Source organism: Akebia trifoliata, chromosome 3, assembly GCF_017979445.1.
Source record: "Akebia trifoliata isolate Shusen 1 chromosome 3, ASM1797944v1, whole genome shotgun sequence".
NCBI classification, from domain to species: Eukaryota; Viridiplantae; Streptophyta; class Magnoliopsida; order Ranunculales; family Lardizabalaceae; genus Akebia; species Akebia trifoliata.
The window spans coordinates 5,690,730-5,705,838 of record NC_141377.1 but is presented as its reverse complement, the minus strand read 5'-3'; the positions used below and the strand labels follow the sequence as shown (position 1 = coordinate 5,705,838).

Genomic DNA, 15,109 nt, shown 5'->3' with positions numbered 1-15,109 from the left:
TGGGCTGATTTTTGGGGAGGATGATCTTCTAATCATAGAGATCATCCTCACCAAAAATCAGCTCATTCCAAAACTTCTAACCCATGTAGGACAAAAAACGTTTGTTAAAGTGTAGGGTAAAGCTTAGGGTGCTGAACATTTCCATATATATATATATATATATATATAAAACATTCAAGACCTAGAGAATCAAACATTGTACTAAACATTTTTCAAAATAAGAGTTAGAAGTTTCGGAATGGGCTAATTTTTTTTTAAGATGGTCTCTATGGTGAATAGATCATCCTCACCAAAAATCAGCTCATTCTGACACTTTTAACCCTAGTTTACAAGTTGAAGAATCATGGACCGTCCGATTTTTGTAAATCACTTTTGACGGGGTTAGAAGTTTCAGAATGGGCTGATTTGTGGGGTGGATGATTTCCTCATGATAGAGATCATCCTCACAAAAAAATATCAGCCCATTCTGATATTTCTAGCCCATACATTGAAAAAATGTTTGTCTCACTGCAGGGCATCCGAACGCTACGATATATATATAGGGAGCAGTTCAGCAGCCCTAAAGTTTGCCAAGTTTGGTGCCAAACATTTTTTGTAAATCACTTTTGATGGTGTTAGAAGTTTTGGAATAGGCTGATTTTTTGTGAGGATGATCTCTACGGTGAAGAGATCATCCTCACAAAAAATCAGCTCATTTTGAAACTTCTAACCCTAGTTTACAAGTTGAAGAATCATGGACCGTCCAATTTTTGTAAATCACTTTTGATGGGGTTAGAAGTTTTGGAATAGGCTGATTTTTGGTGAAGATGATCTCCTCATCATAGAGATCATCCTCACAAAAAATCAGCTCATTCCAAACCTTCTAACTCATATTTTATAAAATGTTTGGCACCAAACTTGGCAAACTTTAGGGCTGCTGAACCGTCCCCCTATATATATAGGGACGGATCATGGGACATATGTAAAAGCAATGTAACAATAATAATTTTTCAAAATATGACTAGAAGTTTTGGATTGAACTGATTTTTTTAAGGATGATCTCTATGATGAGAAAATTATCCCAAAAAACAAAACATCCCAATCTGAAACTTCCAACCCCATCAAAAGTGATTTAGAATGTGGACCATCAATATTTTATCAATAATTGGTAAACCACTTTTGATGGACTTAGAAGTTTTAAATTGGGCTGACTTTTTGTGAGGTTGATCTTCTCATCATAAATACCATCCTCATAAAAAATCAGCTCAATTCGAAACTTCTAACCCATATTTTTAAAACCATTGTTTTTACATATGTCCCATGATCCATGCCCATATATATATCCAACACATTTGTCCTATGTGGCTTAAAAGTTTCGGATTTTGCTCATTTTTTTAGGATGATCTCTATGGTGAGAAGGCAATCCTCACAAAAAAAAAAAAAAAAAAAAAAAGCTCAATATGAAACATGTAACCCCATAAAAAATGATTTAGAAATTGTGGATCATCGATTTTTTTATCAAAATTTGTAAACCACTGTTGATGGACTTAGAAGTTTCAAATTGGGCTGATTTTTTGTGAGCATGGTGGTCTCACCATGGAGATCATCCTCATAAAAAATCAGTCCATTCTAGAATTTGTTAGACATATAAAACAAAACTTTGTCTAAAACGTTGTCTATAGAATGTTGTCCATATATATAAATATATATACCGAAACTTCTAACCATGAGTTTATGAGTTGTAGAATCGTGAACCATTCATTTTTTGTAAATCACTTTTGAAGTTTCAGATTTGACTGTTTTTCGGTGAAGATGATCTCATCATCATAGAGATCATCCTCATAAAAAATCAGCTCAATCCGAAACTTCTAAACCTATGTAGGCCAAAACTTGGTGGCCAAATTGTTGGCACCCGAACGGTGCCCATACATATAATAATAACAATTATTATTATTATAATAACAAGTTAGATCAGGTCAGGCTAGACTTTATTAAGTGCTAGTCTGTCCAGATTTAACAGGTTGAGTTCTGAGTCTGGCCATTTCTTTTCGGGCTCAATATTAAGTCTCTTATCTTTATTTTCTAGGTGGGGTGGGCCAGGTGAACAGACCCAATTAACAGCCCTGGAGATATGTATTACTGTACAGTAAAAATATTTGAAAAATTAGAATAGAATCTTTTACCAAGCAGACCTCAAACTCACGTATGAAATGAAACCATGGTTCCAAATGTTGTCCGAGATTGAGATGACTCACCCAAGTCATCTCAATCTCGATTAAGACCAATATGAATACTAATTGTGAATCATCTCTCACATTATCTCATTTGAAAACCAAAATGATTCAGACTATATTTTGAAAATCTTGATTGAGTTATATGGAAATTTGTTTTTTATTAAAGTAATTAATTTCTATAGTTTAAATATGTATTATCTAAATAAAAGTATGATCTTTTGACTGAGGATCTCGTAAACTACCTTTTATATATATATATATATATATATATATTAATTGTCACATAACTATGTATTAATAAATAATTGAAAACCAAGTTAAATGTTTTTATCTCATCTTAGACAACTCGGTCTTGTCCATGAACAAGATGAGTCATCAAACTAAGATTTGAATCTATGATTGAAAAGACTTTCTTAAAGGTTTATTTATTTATTTATTTATGGCGGGATGTTTGGACTCAGAGGCCAGACTAATGGGGCCAAGCAATTGGCCTAATAGAACACATATCTCGGCCAAAATCCCCCTGATATATGCAATACACCACAAACCATACATACCATATAAATCAAGATAAACCCAGCAAAGGGGGTTTAAACTCAAGACCCTATTGGCTCAGGACTCTCCAACAACTCCTCACAAGACCTTGTTTTCTCAACTTTGTTACTAATTCTCTTTTTAAAAAAGTATTATTTTTAAATGACACGATGACTGAGCTCTCCTTTACAAAGATTGATAATATATTATATAATAATAATTACATTATCCTACAATATCATTAAAATACTAAATATTATTACAAAGATAAAAACACCCTTAACTCCCATTGGTACAATTTTTGTAGATAAAATACTAGCATAGTTATTTATGGGTCCCGTTCAACACCCTACACTTTACCCTACACTGTACCCTATACGTGTTTTGTCCTACATCAGTTAGAAGTTTTGGAATAGGCTGATTTTTGGTGAGGATGATCTCTATGGTGATGAGAACATCCTCACCAAAAATCAGCCCATTACAAAACTTCTAACCCCATAAAAAATGATTTACAAAAAATAGACGGTCCACGATTTTTCAACTTGTAAACATGAGATTAGAAATTTTGAAATGGGCTGATTTTTGGTGAGGAGGATCTTCTAACCGTAGAGATCATCCTTACCAAAAATCAGTCCATTCCAAAACTTCTAACCTATGTAGGACAAAATACGTTTGGTAAAGTGTAGGGTGTTGAACATTTCCCATAATTTAGAAGGTCAATGTAAAACATAAAAGAGATAGAACACTGTTGAGTTTAGTCCCACATCAGACACTCATTGCCTTGTCTCTCTTCTTCTAAGCTCTTATCACTCATTATCAATTGGTTTTGAGTTGGACCCTCAAATTTATCATGGTGTTAGATAAGGCTTTTCTCTTTTGGAAAGAGGTCTTAGTCACTACACCCAAAATTTATCAAACACGAAAGAATTTTTACGTGGTTCAGCACAAACGTGCCTACATCCATAGGTTTGGGGAGTCATTCTACTCTGATCAATCTTTTATTAAATGATTTTTCAAATCCCTCATTTCCTTTCTTTCTTCTCTTTATTTACAATAGTCTTAGTCTTTTAAATAGAAAAAACACTAAACCTAAAAAAGAATTATTAATCCTAATTAGATTACAATTGCCACACTTACCCATTGTCCAAATAAAATAATTATCTAAAGAGAAAAAATCTTCCTAGATTGGGATTCTTCTACCAAAATACTGCCATGTGTGTGTTTCGAAATACATATCAATTAGTATGAATAAACGGTTATGGTGGGAATGAGTTTTTCCCCTCCACAATAACCCCCTCTTAAACATGGAGATTGATTTATCAATATCCACATTCGATAACTTACAACTTTTAACAATTATTCCTGAATGCGCACTGACCATGATTTCCAAACTAGTATGATCCTTAAGCTCACAAGCTTACCTTGCTCCATGTTATTGCTCCTTGTTTTGCACAAATTTGATTTTTCACTTAGTAAGTTCCCATAATAAGTCAAGATTCCAATAATAGAACTATTTTAAAAGTCAAGTTTGACTCCATGAATAAGCCAAATCTTTGACAAGTGATAGAAGAACCGATCAACATCCTAAGGTCAAACTTGGATCTTTGATTGATCCAAGATTTTGATAAATAATAGCAGAATTTAGCAAATTCCCAAATCGGGATGGAATCTCAGAATGATACAAGACTTAGATAGATAATAGAAGAATCGACCAATAGATATGTTGAATCGAGCTAAAACCATGAACATTTTCCTTTATCTATTCTTGAAACTAATAGCGGTTCAATTCCCATATCGAACTGAGCTTAAAGCCTTTACCTCCATCTACTCCTTGGAAAGAGCACAACCTTCATCCATTCCCTTTTTTATTCCTCGGCTCTTTTTTTCACTTACCAAGAGTACCTTGTCCCATTTTTTTTTTCCATTTTTCTTTATTGGCAGGACCAAATGAAAAATCCTAAATTAACAAATGATTCATCTTCGTAATAACTCTTTATTGAGATCCTAAATATGGTTTTTCATAGTTTCTTTAATTATCCCCACGAACAATGCTAAATTGTAGATGTGATTTTTTTTAATCACTTCGAAATCTACAACCTTTATTAAGATCACACTCACATAAAGTATAAAAATAATGGAAAACATAAAAAATAGATAACACGAAAAAGTTTTTACGTGGTTCGGCACAAATGTGCCTACGTCTACAGGCTCTAGGAGCTATTCAACTATGAAAAATCTCTTTATTGCATGATTTCCCAGATCCCTCTTTTCATTTCCTTTTCATCCCCTTTTATAATAGCTTTAGGCCTTTAAATAAAGAAATCTTAATCTTAGAAAAGAAATCTTGACTCTAATTAGATTACTATTACCACATTTATCCATATTCAAATAAAGTAATTATTTAAAGGGGAAGAATTCTCCAAATTAAGATTTCTCTTGAATTAGATAAAATTTCATCCAAACACTATCACGTATCCATCTTGAGATCATATCAATTGATACCAATGAACAGTCCTGATGAGAGTGAGTTTTTTTCCCTTCACAATCACGATTAACATAATTTATGACCCACCCAATTAATTCAGATTGACTTGGTAAATCTCTTAAGTATGTCCCATGAATTGATGAGATACCATCCACCGTAGTTTCTTTGATCCTAGAACCAAGGGCATGCCTACCAATTACACCTCAACATGTTAGTCAGGATCAATCACTCAAGGAAGAATAAACAAAGCAATTTATAGATCTTGACCACACTTTTTCATTTGTCCATGTTTATCACGAGGGAAATGTGTACTACATTGCTTAGTATTTTTGCTTATGTTTTGGTCAATCAAATTTTGTTATGGTGCTTCTTCACAACAATTTTTATAGTAATTTTATCGGATGATAAAGTTTTGTGAGAATTTCTTAGTGAAATTCAAGGAGAAAATATTTACAACGGCACCTGGATTTTTTTTTGCAAAGATTTGGGAAGGGACAACAAAGTACGATCCCAACAATTTTTTTAGTTGTTTTAGATTGGTTGAACATTCCAAGCAGGACAACCAATTCTATTTTTGTAGCGGATATAAATAAGATCAAGCCACACTAAATAAAAGATATAGGAGAAATTTCTCAAACTGTGATAAACTTTTGATGAAATTTTGATTCTGACTTACTATTTGTTTTAATTCCTAAAATATGAAGAACGAGATCATAGATTTTTCAAAGTGACGATCTCACTGATATGGAGTAGTGAGATCTTTACTATTTATTTAAAAAATGACAATCTCATTGATTATAAAAAGAAATGACGATCTCGCAAATTCCTTACTTTTTAGTGAGATTGTCACTTTTTAAATATATATCAGCGATCTCTCTACTTTATATTAAGACAGATTTATCAAAACATGCACCACATTTCGACTATTTACCCAAACGGTAAACTGTTGCAATTAATTTTGAAAACGGTAATTTATTATTTTCGGAATTAATATTTTTTATCAAAACGATAAAAAACAATAAAATTTAAATATTTTATACCGAAAATATCATTTTTTTTAATACTAAAATTACAAATAAATCCTCCTCTCCTCTTTCATATTTCTGTTGTAAATATTTTTCCCCTCTTTTTATCGTCGAGCAAGAGAGTGAATCCAAAGATTTACTTGGATTTTGAGTTATTGTGAATGTTATAACTGTGAATACATACTTAAAATAAAAAAAGGTATGTTTGGTACAAATTTTTTATATTTGATTATTTTTACCATTCTGGTAAAAAAATTTAATTCTGGAAATGATAAATTACCATTTTCAAAATTAATTGTTACAATTTACCATTTGGATAATTAATTATGAAAACTGTACCGTTTTGATAAATTCCTCTTCTATTAACAAGTTTGGCTCCTAGAAATCAAGCCGAAGCCTGGTAAGCCCAATGGTTAAAGTAGGCCCATTTTTTCTTTTTCTTGATCCATTAAGTAGAAACTAGAAATTAATAACATACATCAACACCCATCATAATAAATCGCCTCCATATTTAACTAGGACGAAAACCACCATCAACGGCCAGATTAAGCCCAGTAATAAGGGCAGACTCATCAGAAGCCAAGAATAACACTGCATCAGCCACGTGTCTGGCTTTCAAGACTACACCTTTCAAAGTCGTTTTACACGAAGCCTTCTTCTCCACCCCTTCTTGATCCAAACCATACGCTTCACACACCAGAGGCGTTCCCAAACCTGAGGGTGAGACACAATTAACCCTAATTCCGAACCTCCCAAGTTGTACACTCGCTCCCCGAACCAAACCCAAAACCGCGTGCTTCGACATAGTGTAATCCATGTGTCCTTCGCTACCAACACTCGCAGCCACACTTGCGGTGCACACGATACTTCCCTTCACACCTCCATCAACCATAGAATTCGCCACGTGCTTTACGCATGAAGCCATTCCACGGACGTTGACCGCGTAGAGACGGTCAAATGAAGAAAAGTCAAGATCAAGAATGGTTTGATATGGGTTGTTAACGATACCTGCGTTGCTGAACAATATATCTATGCGTCCGTAGTTTTGAACCGTTGATTCTACCATGGATTTGACTTGGATGTCGTTGGTTACATCGCAGTGGATGTAATTGCATAGGTGGAGGCCAATGGAGGATGCCACGTGTTGGCCTTTCTCGTCTTGGATATCAATGATGATGATCATACGTGTACCGTGTTGGGCAAAGAGACGAGCTGTTGCTTCACCAATTCCGCTGGCCCCACCTGTGATGATCACCACTTTTCCTTCAAGTCTCTTGCCAACGGTCGTCTCCGCCATTTTTTTACTCTGTAGAAACTGGAAAGCTTGGCTTGGATCTGGTGCAAAGATTCCAATATTATCGCGGTCAGTGGGACCCACTTAGGTCTTTTCACATGCCTGTATTTTTTTTTATGGCTATATTACACTTCTACCCCTGTTCTTTGGCGTAATTTCGTTTTGGCCACTTTAACATTTTCACAATTGTACTTACCTCGATGTAGTGTTGACGTTAAGATGTTAATTTTACTATTTTATCCTCTCATTTTATCTTTTGTTTTTTTTTTAATTATAAAAAAAAACTATAAATATGTTACATAAATTAAGAAAACACCAAAAAAAGACATTTGTAGAATGGTAAAAGATCTCACTAATTTTTATTGATAAAGAAAATGCCTATAAATAAGCTTTACATCCGAGCACTTCATCCTAATCACAACTCTTATAAAATAGGACTACACAGCCACTTCATCCTAGCACTAACTACAACTCCTATAAAATAGGATCACACATAAGACACTTTCTCATCCACTAAATCAAATAATTAAATTTTCAAAGACTTGGACAAACCTATTAATTACTAAAGCTTCCAATAAAACATTTAAGTCTTAACAAAATATAAACACAAATAATAACTAAGAATTCACAAGTAAATAAGGATATTTTTACTTATAAAAGAGAATAATATTTTGAAAAGGGAAGAATAATCTTTAGAAAAAGTAAAATTCATTTTCTAACTGTTTTGCTAGAGGGAAGTTATATTAACACATTATGAACTCTAAGGGTGGGCAAAAGTTTAATACATATACACACCTGAGGGCACTCCTCCGATTTCTCTACCTCTTTTTGTTTTTTTCTTCTCCTCCTTCTCATCTAATCTCCCTCCCTCCTTCACTCTTCTTCTTCTAGCCTCCGATTCTCCTCCTCCAATCTCTCTTCCTCTGTTTTTTTTTTCTTCTTCTCCTCTGATCTTCCTCTTCCTCCCTCTCCTTTGATTCTCCTCATCTAAGTTGTCGGGACCAGTGAAGGGTGAGAGGCAAGGGTGGAATTATTAAAGCACTGGTGGGGGCAATTGCCCCCACAAAACTTTGACACTCCTATATTTTCAACTAATTACATGTCCCATTTGTCCCACTCCCTCACTTCTCTCCCCATCACCCCTCCCTCATTTTCAGTTTTTTGTTGATAACATTGCCTCTTGATCGGACCTTCTCATATAATAATTGGAAATAACCTAAATATGCTTTTATTCAACTTCTAACAAAAAATCTCTGAATTTCTCCCTAAAACCATTCATCTTCAAGTTCTTCAACTATACAACTATACATAGTTTTCTCCAACTATAAGAAAATCCCGACTCCACCTTTGATGAGAGGAGTGCCCACAAAAAAAATTCAAATTTAGGGGCCCTTAAAAATTGGAGGGTCCTTAGAGTTTCATGGCGTGTCAGTAAAATTTCCCCTGGCTAAGTGAACTTGAAAGATAATTATAGGGGAGGTAATTGCAATTGTCGAAACATTATGGGGTTGACATATAATTATGCCAAACTATAAGAGGTGAACTTGTAAGTTATCCCCTTTTTTTAATCTAATAACAGTTGGATTGGATCAATTATTGTGTAGGTTCGTGATTTTGTTTGAAAAAAAATGGAAGAAGACAAAATGGAAGAGCTGCTATAAGCACTCCAAATTTTACTTACTACACCCCCAATTTCTTATTTCTTAAATTATTTATCACACCCCAATTAAAAATTAAAACACACTCTTCAAACATATTTTTTTTATAGGTGAAAAATCTTCATTGAAAATGGGCGGTTGAGGAGACCTAAAACCCCAAAAAGAAAGTAAGAAAACTAAAAGTAAGTAGGAAGGAAAAACAAATTAAGAGCTACCCATACGATAACAAATCCAATCCTACTTCCCCAAGAGTTCCTCAAAGAAAATCTCTTTTGCCCTCACAAAAACAGAGCTCCAATAAAAAATATAACTCAAAACATCAATGATTCACTCATGAAACTCGTGCTCCTTAGTCTCAAACATCTTGGCATTTCTTTTGCGCACAGACCCCAACAAATAGCAAAGGGCACCAGGTTCAAAGTTCCCTCTTGAACGCTTACAAATCGACTACCCAATGAGGCAACATTCAAAGACCTCCCAAAGCATCCTAGGAAGGCAACCCAACACCCTAAACAAACTAAGTAAAATCAGATCTTGGAGGATATGGCGCAATGAAGAAGAATGTGACTCACATACTCACCATATATGACTTGCACATATTACAAAAGATCACAAAGGTTATACTCCTTTTCATGACATTGTCCAGTATCAATAACTTACCTTAGACTCCTACTCAAATAAAAAACACAACCTTGGAGGGAACCCTTGGTCCTCAAACCTCTTTATATGGGAAGCAGTTGGCCGGATTAGACAAAGAAAGGTAGAAAGAATGCATCGAAAAATAGCCCTTCTTCTCCCACCTCCAAACTCTGGCACAATGTTCTAAAAACCGAATTGATAATTCAACCAAATGTTTTCTTAATTGGTCAGACCGGGGTTCAATTCGGTTGCATTGATTTTTGTTATTAAATAAAAGTTAATATATATGGAAAATGTTAAGCACCCTACTATTTGCCCTACGTGTTTTATCCTACATGGGTTAGAAGTTTTGGAATGGGCTGGTTTTTGGTGAGAATGATCTCGAATCGTGGATCGTCCATTTTTTGTAAATCATTTTTTATGGGGTTAAAAGTTTCGGAATGAGCTGATTTTTGGTGAGGATGATCTCCTCACCATAGAGATCATCCTCACCAAAAACCAACCCATTTCAAAACTTCTAACCCATGAAGGACAAAACACGTAGGGTAAATAGTAGGGTGCCGAACATGCCCCTATATATATATTAAAAAATTAAAGAAATAAATAATTTTATGTTCAATGAATAAATAAATAACATAAGATATAAATAACATAAAATTATAATTTTCAGTATTCTTTAATAATGGAAATTGCATGAGAAATATAACATACATCTAATAAAAAAGAATTTTTTTAATGATTTTTTTTTGTAAAAATCCTTGAATGTTTTGTTACTCACCCTTCAATTGAAATTTTTTTTTAATCTTAAAAATAGAGATAGTATTGGCAACCCAACTTTTGCTTATTATATCACAATTAAAAATAAAATATATAAATAAATGGATGAAAATAAGTAGAAGTTGGGGTACCAATAGAAAGTATCTCTCTCCTTTCTATTGGGGAAATTATTAAACAAAAAAAAATAATTCATAAAAAAAACCAGATTTAAAAAAAAAATTATAAATACGAACATTTTTCGCTCCTTTAAGGGCTGAAAATGTATATGAGGAGATAGAAAATAGGAGAGAGAAAATTTTTGCCCTTAACATTTTCTCTATCCTACTTTCACCTTTTTTCCCTCTCTCTATTTCATTCATCTCTCTATCTCTTTCTTCGTTTTTTTCTCTCCTACTTTCACCTATGTTGTCTCATATATTGATCTTGATCATGATCAAGATCGTGATCATAAAATTTTGATCTTAATCAATGTGATCATAATCATGATCGTGATCAAGATTGTGATCGTGATCATGATTGTGATCCATATCGTAGGATAATCATGATCATGTTGATTAAGATCACGATTACGATCATAATCATGATCATAAACGTGTTGTAATAATTGATCAGCAAATAAATCGAAGAGAGAGAAATATGAGAGAGATCTTGATCACTATCACGATCTTCATTATGATCATGATCATGATCATGTTGATTAAGATCATGATCATGATCGTGATATTGATCTTGATCTTAATCAATATGACCATGATTGTCCTATGATGCAGATCACAATTATGATTACGATCACAATGTTAATCATGATTACGATCACAATCTTAATCATGATCATGATGACATTGATTAAGATCAAGATCTCATGATCACGATCTTGATTATGATCAATATCAATATATGAGAGAAAAGAGGTGAAAGTAGGAGAGAGAAAAAAAAAGAGAAAAAGTGAGAAGAATGAAATCGAGGGAGGGAAAAGAGGTGAACGTAGGAGAGAGAAAATTTCCAGGAAGACAAATAAAATAGGAGTGAAAATTTTGACTCTTAAAGGGTCGAAAAAAGTTTTCATTTATAATTTTTTTTAAAATCTGATTTTTTTACAAATTATTTTTTTTTATTTTTTTAAATATTTTCTTTTTTTTTATATATATTAGATTTCAATAATTTAGGTTTAGGATTTTATATGAACCTAATCTTAATTCTGTAGTGAATAAGCAAAAAAAATTGGGTGCCACTAACGGCTTTCTAAAAAAAATGAAGGTTTCTGCGACTATGACGTACATTTTTCAATGAGAAAAAGTTACGTTGACTTTTCAAATTAAGAAGTTCTACATCGATGTGAAGAATCGATTATTCGTAAATACCGTTGGTTTTCACAATTGAGCCATTTATCTCTAAAAATCGACGATTTTTAATCAAATTCCAATTCTCATAGAATTGGACTAATATTTCAAAAAACTTTAGTTGAGCCCAGTTGAATCATCGGTTCGGTTTTTAAAACACTGGAGTCTCATATCCTCCCTATCCAAGTTGCAAACAATGGCCTCGAGGGCTCTTATGAGCTAAAAAATTCCTCCAACTCCCAATCATTAAGAGATCTTCTAAAACTCAAATCCCAACTCACCCTCTATTGGAGTAAATTAGAAAATTAGAAATATTACCTCCTTTTTTCAACGAGATGGAGAATAAAATCGAGAAGCAACCCTTAAGGCAAACCGAACCACACCAAACACTTTCCCAAAATTGGATCAATGAACCTCTCCCAACCTCAAAAGAAGTGTTACCTTGAAACACGGGAAGAATCTGAAGAATACCTTTCCAAACTCCACAACCATTAGGCACACTTGTTCGACCACTTTCCCAATCGAGTGCTTTCTCCCCAAACTTTGCCTCTATCACTTTCTTCCATCAACTCTAACACTTCACAATCGAATTTCCAAAGCCACATCATTAGAAAGGCTTTGTTCATCTATCTAAGGTTATGAATCTCAAGCCCTCTGTTCTTTTTTGACCGACAAATACATTTCTAACTAACAAAGTGAAATTTACTCTTCCTCTCCTTATTGTGGACACGAGATTTTTATTTTTGAATATCTCTCCCACTTGGGGTTTTGGAGTCGCCACCACCCTTTTTTGTATATGAGTGTGAATGGTCACCTGGATTGTATTTTTTTGAAAAGTGTATTCTTTTGGCATTTAGTGAATCTTGCACGGACAAGGCTCATTGGTCCAACCTTGGACCTAGGTAAGGGGGTCCATATTAGGGAATAGGGAAGGTTAGACACCCTACTCCCTCCACTGTTGGTGTTAACCTCGGATTCAGTCCATTTGAAAATAAAATAAAATGAAAATAATCAAAAAAATCTGATGTGTGTCCTTAAGTATGAGGGACTTTGTATTGGTTAAAATCATTGAGGGCACTGTTATGAAAAAGTGGCTCTTTGATGGCTCAAGCCTTTCGTGGTGTGTGCATAGGTGTAGAAAAATGAGAGAAATAAAAGAGAGGAAGTTGGAGGGGAGAGAAGGGGATGTTTACTTGTTGTTTTTTGTCCAAAAACCCATTTTGTTTTTTGTAACTTTTTTTGACCTTTAAAGTGATGTTTCCTTAAATTTTATTGATTTACTTGATAGAAATTAAAGGGTTGAGAGTAGAAAAGTGATTTGAGAGGAGAGAAAATTATGGTTTTAGAGGGTATTTTTCTTAGTTTTTCATTTGGTGTTGTGAATTGAGTGCGATGGGGGTTTTATACGAGTTTGGAGGTTATTTTTACGAATAGAGTTGGGTGAGATGATGAGAAATGGTAGAATGATGTGAGGTTTGTGAGAAAGTTGTGTAAATTAAGGGAGATGATAGGGTATTTAGGAAATGGGGTTTAAATGATCTTTTGTAACCCAAATGGATTGGATCTTTAAACCCACTTGGGTTGAGTGTTAGGTAAATTGAAATGAGTGATGCTTGGTGGAGAGAATGAAGGTGTAAGAAAGTGGTTTATTGGTTAAGTGTTTGGTGAATTGAAGAGGAGTGGTGTTTGATTTAAGATAATGGGGGTGTAAGAGGGTGATTGATTAGATTTTGGGAGGGTGATGACATTTGTCAAAAGGGTGTGGAGATGAAGTGTTAAATGAGTTGATTAAAAAGAAGGGTGTGTATTTGATTTGTAAGAATGAGTTTGTGAGGAATGATGATGGTAGGTTAGAAAAAGGTATGGGTGGATGTGTAGGTAAATAATATTTTTAAAGAAAAGGTGATGAAAATAGGTAGTTAAATGAGATAGGTGAATTAAGGTGGTGACATGTGTCTTACCTTTATAATCTTAGGTGATTGGTGGTGATGTTGTACTTGGATAGATTGGTTGGACTTGGATAGGATAGTTGGGCAGTGGGTTGGATATGTATGGTATTTGGTTGAGAAGTCAATGGGTTTGAGTTTGGGTTTGAGTTAAACGATTAGACTTGCATAGGATAGTGTTGGGTTGAGTTGATATGGATTAGGGTAGGGACGGGTTGAGAAGTGTAGATGAGTAATGAGGTGGGTTTTCGGTTTGTGGGCCACGTGGGAAGGGCCTTGGGCCATTTATTGAAAGAAAAAGATAAAAGGTTTTAGATTTTTGAGGGTTTGGGGCTTGGGGCCCATTCTAATTTTGATAGATTTTAGGCACTTTGCATTGAGGACTCAGCCAAATTTGGGTGACTACACTTGTTATGTCATAAAAATTCCTTATAAGAACATACTCAATTTTTCCTCCATACTCACAGGAATCGAAAATAAATACAAGAAGTACATGTGAATGCTAGAAAGAGTACTTTTCAACAAAGTTATCTCTCCTCCCTTGATGATCTTAAGTGATTGGTGGTGATGTTGGATTTGGATAAATTTGTTGGACTTGGGTAGGATAGTTGGTGAAAGCGCCCTCGATCCGCGGGGTGCGCGGATCCGCTTTTGACCCTTGAGGTTTGGGAGTCGTCACCTAGTTGTTAAGGTCTAGGAACCAAACTGACTCTAAAAAAGGCAAACTAATCTACGAAAGAGAAAAAGAGTTCGGAGATCACGTTACGGGGTTGGAAGGTGTTAGGCACCAACCCCGCCTGGCCAAAGCCGGTCTCTACTAACTTTCCAAGTAAATCACATTGCTAAAACCCTAGATAAAAATAAAAATAATAAAAAAAAAACTGATACCTTTCCGATAGCAAGGATTTTGCTCCCTCAGATCTGACAAAAAGAGCTCTTTGTACTGTACTCCCTTGCTTCGTTCTGTCTCCGGATTTGACTTCGGATCTCCTAGATCAAGGTATCTCCTTGATTTTGAATCTGAACTCTTCAAGTTTGTTACGGATTTGGGGGTGTTTTTGGAGGGATTTTAGGTATTTTCTAGAGTAAAATTGAAGGAGGGATGTTAGGTCAGGAGTTGGGGTTCCAAAACTAGGGTTTATGGGGGGCTAGGGGAGCTTCTAGACCTACTTCTCCTAGGGTTTATGATTTGATACGA

The 15,109-nt window shown here is 34.5% G+C and overlaps 1 pseudogene; it reads right to left on the bottom strand.

Moving 5' to 3' along the window:
• Positions 1-6,610: 6,610 nt before the first annotated feature.
• LOC147405727 (short-chain dehydrogenase reductase 3b pseudogene) lies at positions 6,611-7,592 on the bottom strand (annotated as a pseudogene).
• Between the last annotated feature and the right edge of the window lie 7,517 nt (positions 7,593-15,109).